Genomic DNA, 9,803 nt, shown 5'->3' on the forward strand with positions numbered 1-9,803 from the left:
GACGCGAGTCTGCCGACACTCCTGGCCAAATAAGAAACCTCTTCCTTCTTTAATCCGGTGTCTGAGGAGTTTTGTCTGCGGCTCGTCCTGCTACAAGCTACATTGTGGTGCACTGGGGAGACTGCAACATCTCTGTGTGGCAAAAACACTTTTTTTTGAGGCTTGCTCTCTTGCCCAGGCTGGAGTGCAGTGGCACAATCTTGGCTCACTGCAACCTCCGCCTCCTAGGTTCAAGCAATCCTCTCACCTCAGCCTCCCAAGTAGCTGGGATTACAACTGTGTGTCACCACACCCAGCTAATTTTTGTATTTTTAGTAGAGATGGGGTTTCACCATGTTGGCCAGGCTGGTCTCGAACTCCTGACCTCAGATGATCTGCCCAACTCGGCCTCCCAAAGCACTGGGATTACAAGCATGAGCCACTACACTCAGCCACAAGCTGGTTTTTCTCTGCTCTCACCCGACAACGACCAACCCAGAAGACTTCTGTGACCAAATGTTTAGGGATGTATTAGCAATGAATTAGCAAACACATAATTCATTCTGCAGCAGATACTAGCTGGGCATCCTCTCCCTGGAGACAGCATCGGATCCCATAGGTTGAGAAATCAGCCCCCAAGACTACTCCCTACTTTGATGCCAATCACAAGCCCCACATTGTTGTATCTGTGCTTCTGACTGGTGACTATAAATCAGCGTTCCCACAACTCCCGCTTTGGGTTTGCTTAATTTGCTGGAGTGGCTCACAGAACTCAGGGAAACACATTTACTGGTTTATTATAAAAGATGTTCCAAAGGCTACAGATGAAGAGGTGTGTGAACCCTGAACATTTGAGACAGGTCTCAGTTAATTTAGAAAGCTTATGGCTGGGCGCGGTGGCTCAAGCCTGTAATCCCAGCACTTTGGGAGGCCAAGAGGGGCGGATCATGAGGTCAGGAGATCGAGACCATCCTGGCTAACATGGGGAAACCCCATCTCTACTAAAAATACAAAAAAAATTAGCCGGGTGCAGCGGGGGGCAGCTGTAGTCCCAGCTACACGGGAGGCTGAGGCAGGAGAATGGCGTGAACCCGGGAAGCAGAGCTTGCAGTGAGGGGAGATCACGCCACTGCACTCCAGCCTGGGCAACAGAGCAAGACTCCGTCTCAAAAAAAAAAAAAAAGTTTATTTTACCAAGGTTGAGAACACACTCATGACACAGCCTCAGGAGGTCTTGACATCATGTGCTCAAGGTGGTCGGGGCACAGCTTGGTTTTATGCATTTTAGGGAGACATGAGGCATCAATCAATATATGTAAGAAGTACATTGGTTTGGTCTGGAAAGACAGGACAACTTGAAGTAAAGACTGGAAGACTGCAAGCAGGGAGGGGTTCCAGGTCATAGATAGGTGAGAGAGGAATGGTTGCATTCTTCTGAGTTTCTGAGTAGCCTTTCCAAAGGAGGCAGTCAGATATGCATCTATCTCAGTGAGCTGAGGGATGACTTTGGATAGGATGGGAGGCAGATTTGCCCTGAGCAGATCCCAGCTTCAAGGAGCTCAAGATATTTCCCTTTCACAGGTGCACAGGGCGTGGTACGGAGGAAGGGATGGAGAGATTCCATGCCATCCCTGGGTGCAACCCCCACCCCCAGGAACTTCCACATGTTCAGCCTTCTGGAAGCCTCCTGAACCCAGTCCTTTAGGGTTTTTATAGAATCATTACATAGGGCATGACTGATTAAGTCACTGGCTATTGGTGATTCAGGTCACGGTTGAGCCCCTGTCTCCTCCCTGGAGGTTAGAGGTGGGGCTGAAAGTCCCAACTCTCTAATCCTTCCTTGGTCTTTGGGTGACTAGCCCTATCCTGAAGCTACCCTAGGGAGGCCCACCATTAATCAACTCATTAACATACAAAAAGATGATCCCTTTAAGGATTCTAAGGATGTTAGGAGTTCTGTGCCAGGAAAGGGGACGAAGACTAAATATATATTTCACAAGTTCACACAGACCATTGGTCTAAACTGGTTACACGGTTTCAAGTACTTTGTAAGGAAGGCAGGGATGATCGGGGTACAGACAGCACACTTGGTGAGCATGAACTTGTCTGCACAGCTGTTTCCCCCGGGCTTCCCTGGTGTTCTGGGAGGTGGCAGCACGTGGCCATGGCGGACACCGTCTTCATCAGTACCTTGCTGTGGGCTGGTGTCCACTGTCTGGCCTCCAGAAGTCAGCCCACCTATGGAAGGTAGTGACATGCATTGATATAAAAGCAAGCCACGCATGGTGTCTCACACCTCTAATGCCAGTACTCTGGGAGGCTCTGGAAGAAGGATTACTTGAGGCCAGGAGTTCAAGATCAGCCTGGGCAGCATAGCAAGATCCTGCACTAAAAAAATAAAAAAAAATAAGGCCGGGTGCGGTGGCTCACACCTGTAATCCCAGCACTTTGGGAGGCCGAGGCAGGAGAATCATGAGGTCAGGAGATCGAGACCATCCTGGCTAACATGGTGAAACCCCGTCTCTACTAACAATACAAAAAATTAGCTGGGCGTGGTGGTACACGCCTATAGTCCCAGCTACTTGAGAGGCTGAGGCAGGAGAATTGCTCAAACCCAGGAGGCGGAGGTTGCAGTGAGCTGAGATTGCGCCACTGCACTCCAGCCTGGGCGACAGAGTGAGACTCTGTCTCAAAAAATAAATAAATAGATAGATAAATAAGTAAATAAAAGAAAAAAATTAAAAACTTACCCAGGTGTAGTGGTGTATACCTGCAGTCTCAGCTACTCAGGAGCATGGCTTGGGACCAGGAATTGGAGGCTGCAGCGAGCCATGATTGCACCAGCACACTCCAGCCTGGGAGACAGAGTGAAACCCGGTCTAAAAGCACCTGGCAGTAAAAATGTCAGACTATAAGTCCTACACTAAAAAAGTCAGTAGAACACAAACAACATAAGTAAACCTGAAAAACATTACACTGCTTAAAAAAAGAAAGCTTAGACTGGACACAGTGGCTCATGCCTGTAATCTTAGCACTTTTGGAGGCTGAAGTGGAAGGATTGCTTGAGGCTAGGAGTTTGAGACCAGCCTGAGCAATATAGTGAGACTCTATGTCCAAAAAAAAAAAAAAAAAAGCCGAGTGTGGTGTGTGCGCCTGTAGTTCCAGCTACTCGGGAGGCTGAGCTGGGAGGATCACTTGAGGCCAGGAGTTCGAGGCTGCAGTGAGCTATGAGTGCATCAGTGCACTCCAGCCTGGGAGACAGAGTGAGACTCTTTCTCTACTAAAAAAAAAAAAAGCAGGCCCAAGGGTGTCTACTCTCTGGAGAATTACTCTTCTCATACTACCTCTATAAGGTCCATTCCCAAAAAGGAGCAGCCGCCACTCAGTGCTGTCCCCCGATGGGGCATCCAAATCACTCAGGAAAGCTAAAAGCAGTCCGCTCCGGGGCCCTGCCTAGAGATTCTGAATGGATGGCTCTCTGGCGAGGCTGGGTTTTGGAAAAACTCCTGTGTTCATGACGCAGTCAAGGGAAGGTCTGTGGATGAATTATTCCGCGAAACCAACTTTGCAAGATTCCTGAGGAGTGACCGTGTGACCTGTCCCTGTCCCTGCAGCCCATGCACAGCGGCTTCAACCCACACTTTACAGTTTACAACGCACTTTTTAAATTTTGTCGAGACAGGGACTCACTCTGTCACCCAGTCTGGAGTGCAGTGGCGCAATCTGGGCTCTTTGCAACCTCCACCTCCCAGGCTCAAGCAATTCTCCTGCCTCAGCCTCTCGAGTAGATGGGACTACAGGTGTGAGCCATAACACCCAGCTAATTTTAAATTTTTTTTTTTTTTTTTTTAAGAGGGATGGGGGTTTCACCATGTTGGCCAGGCTGGTCTCGAACTCCTGACCTCAAGCGATCTGCCTGCCTCGACCTCCCAAAGTGCTGGGGTTATAGGTGTGAGACACCTCACCCAGACTACAAGGCACTTCTGATTACATTCATTTAACTTTTAGCAAGTGTCTACTATTTTTCAGTTGCTCTCTAAGGCAATATCCGAACACTAGTTATTATTGCAATGGCAATTATGTCATCCCCATTTTATGGAGGAGGCGACCTTAGGTGATTGGCCAAAAGTTGTGAAGCCAGTTGACCGAGCTAGATCTAAAACTCATTTTTTATTTTTTTAGATGGAGTCTTGCTCTGTTGTCCAGGCTGGAGTGCAGTGGCGCGATCTCGGCTCACTGCAAGCTCTGCCTCCTGGATTCATGCCATTCTCCTGCCTCAGCCTCCCAAGTAGTTGCGACTACAGGTGCCTGCCACCACGCCTGGCTAGTTTTTGGCTACTTTTTTTGTATTTTTAATAGAGACGGGGTTTCCCGTGTCAGCCAGGATGGTCTCCATCTCCTGACCTTGTGATCTGCCCGCCTTGGCCTCCCTAAGTGCTGGGATTACTGCCGTGAGCCACTGCGTCCGGCCCCCTAAAACTCATTTTATCCAACTTTTATTTATTTGTTTTAGAAATGGAGTCTTGCTCTGTTGCCTAGGCTGGAGTGCAGTGGCGTGATCACAGCTCACTGCTGCCTTGAACTCGTGGGCTCAAGTCATTCTACTGCCTTAGCCTTCCAAGTAGCTGGGACTATAGGCATGCATCACCATGCTCAGCTAATTAAATTTTTTTTTTTTTTTTTTGAGAGGGAGTCTCCATCTGTCTCCCAGGCTGGAGTGCAGTGGTGCAATCTCGGCTCACTGCAAGCTCTGCCTCCTGAATTCAAATCATTCTCCTGCCTCAGTCTCCCCAGCACCTGGGACTACAGGTGCCCGCCACCATGCCCAGCTAATTTTTTTGTATTTTTAGTAGAGACGGGGGTTTCACCATGTTAGTCAGGATGGTTTTGATCTCCTGACCTTGTGATCCTCCTGCTTTGGCCTCCCAAAATGCTGGGACTACAGGCACGAGCCACTGTGCCTGGCCAAAAAAAAAAATGTTTTAAGATGGCTGGGCGCAGTGTCTCATGCCTATAATCCCAGCACTTTGGAAGGCCGAGGTGGGCAGATCACCCGAGGTCAGGAGTTCTAGATTAGCCTGGCCAACATGGTGAAACCCCGTCTCTACTAAAATACAAAAATTAGCTAGGTGTGGTGGTGGGCAATCCCGTAACCCAGGCAACTCAGGAGGCTGAAGCAGGAGAATCGCTTGATCCCAGGAGGTGGAGGTTGCAGTGAGCTGAGATTGTGCCACTACACTCCAGGCTGGGCAACAGACCAAGAATCCATCAACAAAAAAAAATTTTTTTTAAGAGATAGGGTCTCACTATGTTTCCCAGGCTGGTCTCAAACTCTTGGCCTCAAGAATCCTCCTGCTTTGGCCTCCCAAAACGTGGAGATTACAAGTGTGAGCCACTACACCCAGCCTTCTCCCAGCTCTGCATTTGGCAGTCTCTTCATTATGCCAAGCCACCTCTGATAACACTTAACAAGATAACACTCCCCACCCTTATTGGGGAAGTGCTTTTTCTCTACCCTCTACCCTCTGTCAAACCTCCATTACCTGCCACACACATTCTATTCCAAGTCTTCTCGGTGCAGATTGGATGGGTTAATGAAGAAGGCGCTGACATGTGAGGTATGACATCTCACTTGGAATAAATTATGGATCCCTCTTTTATTTAATCAAAGCAAATTTAAGTGTAGAAATTGTCTGAAACAGGTGTTTCAGCAGAACACTTTGTATGAGAACCAAGGTCACAGCTAACACTGTAGATAGGGTAGGTTTATACATTAATTGTGACAGGCTTTGGGCAGACAGTGAAAAAGTACCTGGTACTAAAAATATCAGTCTTGTACTAAATATAAGTAGTAGAATATAAGTCTTGTACTAAAAAAGTCAGTAGAATACAAACAACATAAATAAACCTGAAAAATATTGTGCTGCTTAAAAAAAGTATTAGGCTGGCCGTGGTGGCTCATGCCTGTAATCCTAGCAGTCTGGGAAGCCAAGGCAGGCAGATTGCTTGAGTCCAGGAGTTTCGGATCAGCCTAGGCAACATAATGACACCCCATCTTTACAAAAATTAAAAAAAATTAGCCAGATACAGTGGCATGCGTCTGTAGTCCCAGCTACTCATGAGGCTGAGGCAGGAGGATCACTTAAACCCAGGAATTTGAGGCTGCAGTGAGCTATGATCACTTCACTGCACTCCATCATGGGCGAGAGAGCAAGACCTTGTCTCTATAGAAACAACAACAAAAAAATCTTAGATCAAACAGTCTACAATGTATGATTTCATTTAAGTTCTGGAACTCGTAAAACCAACCTATAGCCATAGAAATCAGATCAGAGGGCCGGGCACGGTGGCTCACGCCTGTAATCCCAGCACTTTGGGAGACCGAGGTGGGCAGATCACGAGGTCAGGAGATCGAGACCATCCTGGCCAACATGGTGAAACCCCGTCTCTACTAAAAATACAAAAAATTAGCTGGGCATGGTGGCAGGCGCCTGTAGTCCCAGCTACTCGGGAGGCTGAGGCGAGAGAATCGCTTGAACCTGGGAGACAGAGGTTGCTGCTGTGAGCTGGGATCATGCCACTGCACTCCAGCCTCGGTGACAGAGTGAGACTCCGTACCAAAAAAAAAAAAAAAAAAAGAAATCAGATCAGTGGTAGCTTCTAGGGAAGAGCTATACAGGCAACATTCCGGGGTGATAGAATGTTCTGTATCTTGACAGAGGTGCCGGTTACGTGGGAATTTGATTTGTCAAAACTGATTGAATAATACAGGTAAGATCTGTGCATTTGGCTATGAGTAAATTATCTCTGAAAAGTAAAAGTCAGTAACTAACATGATATGCTGGAAGATGAAAGGTAACGAAGTCACTTGAATGACAGTCACTTTTCTTTACAAAGAAAAGAGGTTTAATTGACTCACAGTTCAGCATGGCTGGGAAGGTCTCAGGAAACTTACAATCATGGCGGAAGGCGAAGGGGAAGGCAAGGCACCTGCTTCGCAAGGCAGCAGGAGGAAGTGCTGAGCGAAGGGAGAAGAGGCCTTATAAAGCCATCAGGTCTCGTGAGCACTCACTCACTATCATGAGAACATCATGGGGGAAACCGCCCCCATGATTCACTTACCTCCACCTGGTCTCTGCCTTGACACATGGGGATTATGGGGATTTGGAGGATTATAATTCAAGATGAGATTTGGGTGGGGACACAAAGCCTAATCATATCATTCCACCCTTGTCCCCTTGCAAATCTCATGTTTCTTTCACATTTCAAAACCAATCATGTCTTCCCAACAGTACCCCAAAGTCTTAATTCATTCCAGCATTAACCCAAAAGTCCAAGTCCAAAATCTCATCTGAGACAAAGCAAGTTCCTTCTGCCTATGAGCCTGTAAAATCAAAAGCAAGTTAGTTACTTCCTAGATACAAGGAGGGGACAAGCATTGGGTAAATATACCCATTCCAAATGGGAAGAATTGACCAAAACAAAGGGGCTACAGATCCCTTGCAAGTCTGAAAATCAGCAGGGCAGTCAAATCTTTTTTTTTTTCGTCTTGTTTTGAGACGGAGTCTCACTCTGTCACCAGGCTGGAGTGCAGTGGCATGATCTCAGCTCACTGCAACCTCTGCCTCCTGGGTTCAAGCAATTCCTCTGCCTCAGCCTCCTGACTAGCTGGGACTACAGGTGCATGCTACCATGCCTGGCTAATTTTTATTTTTTTATTTTTTTAATTTTTTTTTTCTATTTTTAGTAGAGATGGGGCTTCATCATGTTGGCCAGGATGGTCTCGATCTCCTGACCTCATGATCCATCCGCCTCGGCCTCCCAAAGTGCTGGGATTATAGGCGTGAGCCACTGCGCCTGGCTGGCAGTCAAATCTTAAAGTTCTGAAATGATCTCCTTTGACTCCATGTCTCACATCCCGGTCATGCTGGTGCAAGAGGTGGGCTCCCATGGCCTTGAGAAGCTGTGCCCCTGGGGCTTTTCAGGGTGCAGAAGACTGCCAAAGAGTCAGAAGGAAGAAACCGCACAAGGAGATGATGGATCCCTGACCAAGCAAATCCATCAATTTTAATCCTAAAATTAAGCCTACTGGCCAGGTGCAGTGACTCATGCCTGTAATCCCAGCACATTGGGAGACCAAGGCAGGCAGATCACTTGAGGCCAGGAGCTTGAGACCAGCTTGGCCAACATGGTGAAACCCCGTCTCTACTAAAAATACAAAAATTAGCCAGGCATGATGGAGCATGCCTGTAGTCCCAGCTACTCCGGTGGTTGAGGCACAAGAATTGTTTAAACCTGGGAAGTGGAGGTTGTAGTGAGCCGAGATTGAGCCACTGCACTCCAGCCTGGGCAACAGAGCGAGACTCTGTCTCAACAAATATATATAAATAAACAAAATTAAGCTTACGAGTATCTCTAATCCTAGCCCTGGTTTTAGCCCTACCCCTGTGCCTAATCCTAAGACTAACCCTGCTCATAACCCTAAACCTGGCCTGAATCCTAGCCTTAGCCATCACTTAATCCTCACCTAACTCTAGTACTATCCCTAACCCTATTCCTGAACCAAATCCCCATCCTAAAAACAGCCCTAGCCTCAATCCTAACTCTAACACAAACCCCACCCTAGCCCTAAACCTAATGCTAAATCTAAGTGAGGTTTGCAAAATGAACCCGGCGAAGCTGATATTCAACTTTCCTCTTTTATTCTGTTGCACTCAGGCCAAATGAGTCTGGAGGAGTTGGGAAAAAAATGGGGCAGGGAGGGAAATCTCAGCTTCCTGCTGCAGAGGCGACTTTCAGCATAAATCATCGCTTTCCATGAGAAACCCAACATGTTTTCTAACAAGGAATCTAAATGGAATCTTTCCTTAGATAAAAGTGCACAGGCTGTTACCAGCACACACTCTCACAACAGACACCAGAATCACAAATGCCAGGGCTGGAAGAGGCTGTCGGGCAGCCCTCGAGGGGATGAGAGACTGAGTACCATGAAGATACAGTGACTTGCCTGAGGTCCCTAAAGGAACTTGAATTCCATCCTGCACCTCCTCCAATAATACTGCTTCCAGGCCAGGCGCGGTGGCTCACGCCTGTAATCCCAGCACTTTGGGAGGCTGAGGCGAGTGAATCATCTGAGGTCAGGAGTTCGAGACCAGCCTGGCCAACATGGTGACACCCCCATCCCTACTAAAAATACAAAAATTAGCAGGGTGTGGTTGCATGTGCCTGTAATCCCAGCTACTCAGGAGGGTGAGGCAGGAGAATCGCTTGTACCCGGGAGGTGGAAGTTGCAGTGAGCTGAGATGTAGCCACTGAACTCCAGCTTGAGTAATAGAATGAGATTCTGTCTCAAAAAAACAAAACAAAACAAACTAACAAACAAAAAACCCAAAATAAAACAACAATAACAACAACAAAAAACTGGCTTCCAGCATTTGTCAAATGGTGTGATCAGGTCAAATATTAGTTCAGGCCATCTCCAGGGTCTCTTGTTTGTTTGTTTGTTTTGAGACAGGGTCCCGTGCTGTCATGCAGACTGGAGTGCAGTGGCATGATCATAGCTCACTGTGGCCTCCAACTCCTGGGCTCAAGTGATCTTCCCACAGTTACTTGAGTAGTTAGGCCTACAGGCATGCACCACCATGTCCAGCTAATTTAATTTTTTTATAGGGGCGGGGGTCTCGCTTTGTTGCCCAGACTGGTCTTGAATTCCTGGGCTCAGGGAATCCTTCTGCTTTGGCCTCCCAAAGTGCTGGGATTACAGGTGTGAGCTACTGCGCCTGGCCAAAGGGGTGCATTTTGTGTATTTTTTTTTTTTTTTTTTT

The sequence above is a fragment of the Rhinopithecus bieti genome, unplaced genomic scaffold, assembly GCF_001698545.2.
Source record: "Rhinopithecus bieti isolate Rb0 unplaced genomic scaffold, ASM169854v2 scaffold_31823, whole genome shotgun sequence".
Taxonomy (NCBI): Eukaryota; Metazoa; Chordata; class Mammalia; order Primates; family Cercopithecidae; genus Rhinopithecus; species Rhinopithecus bieti.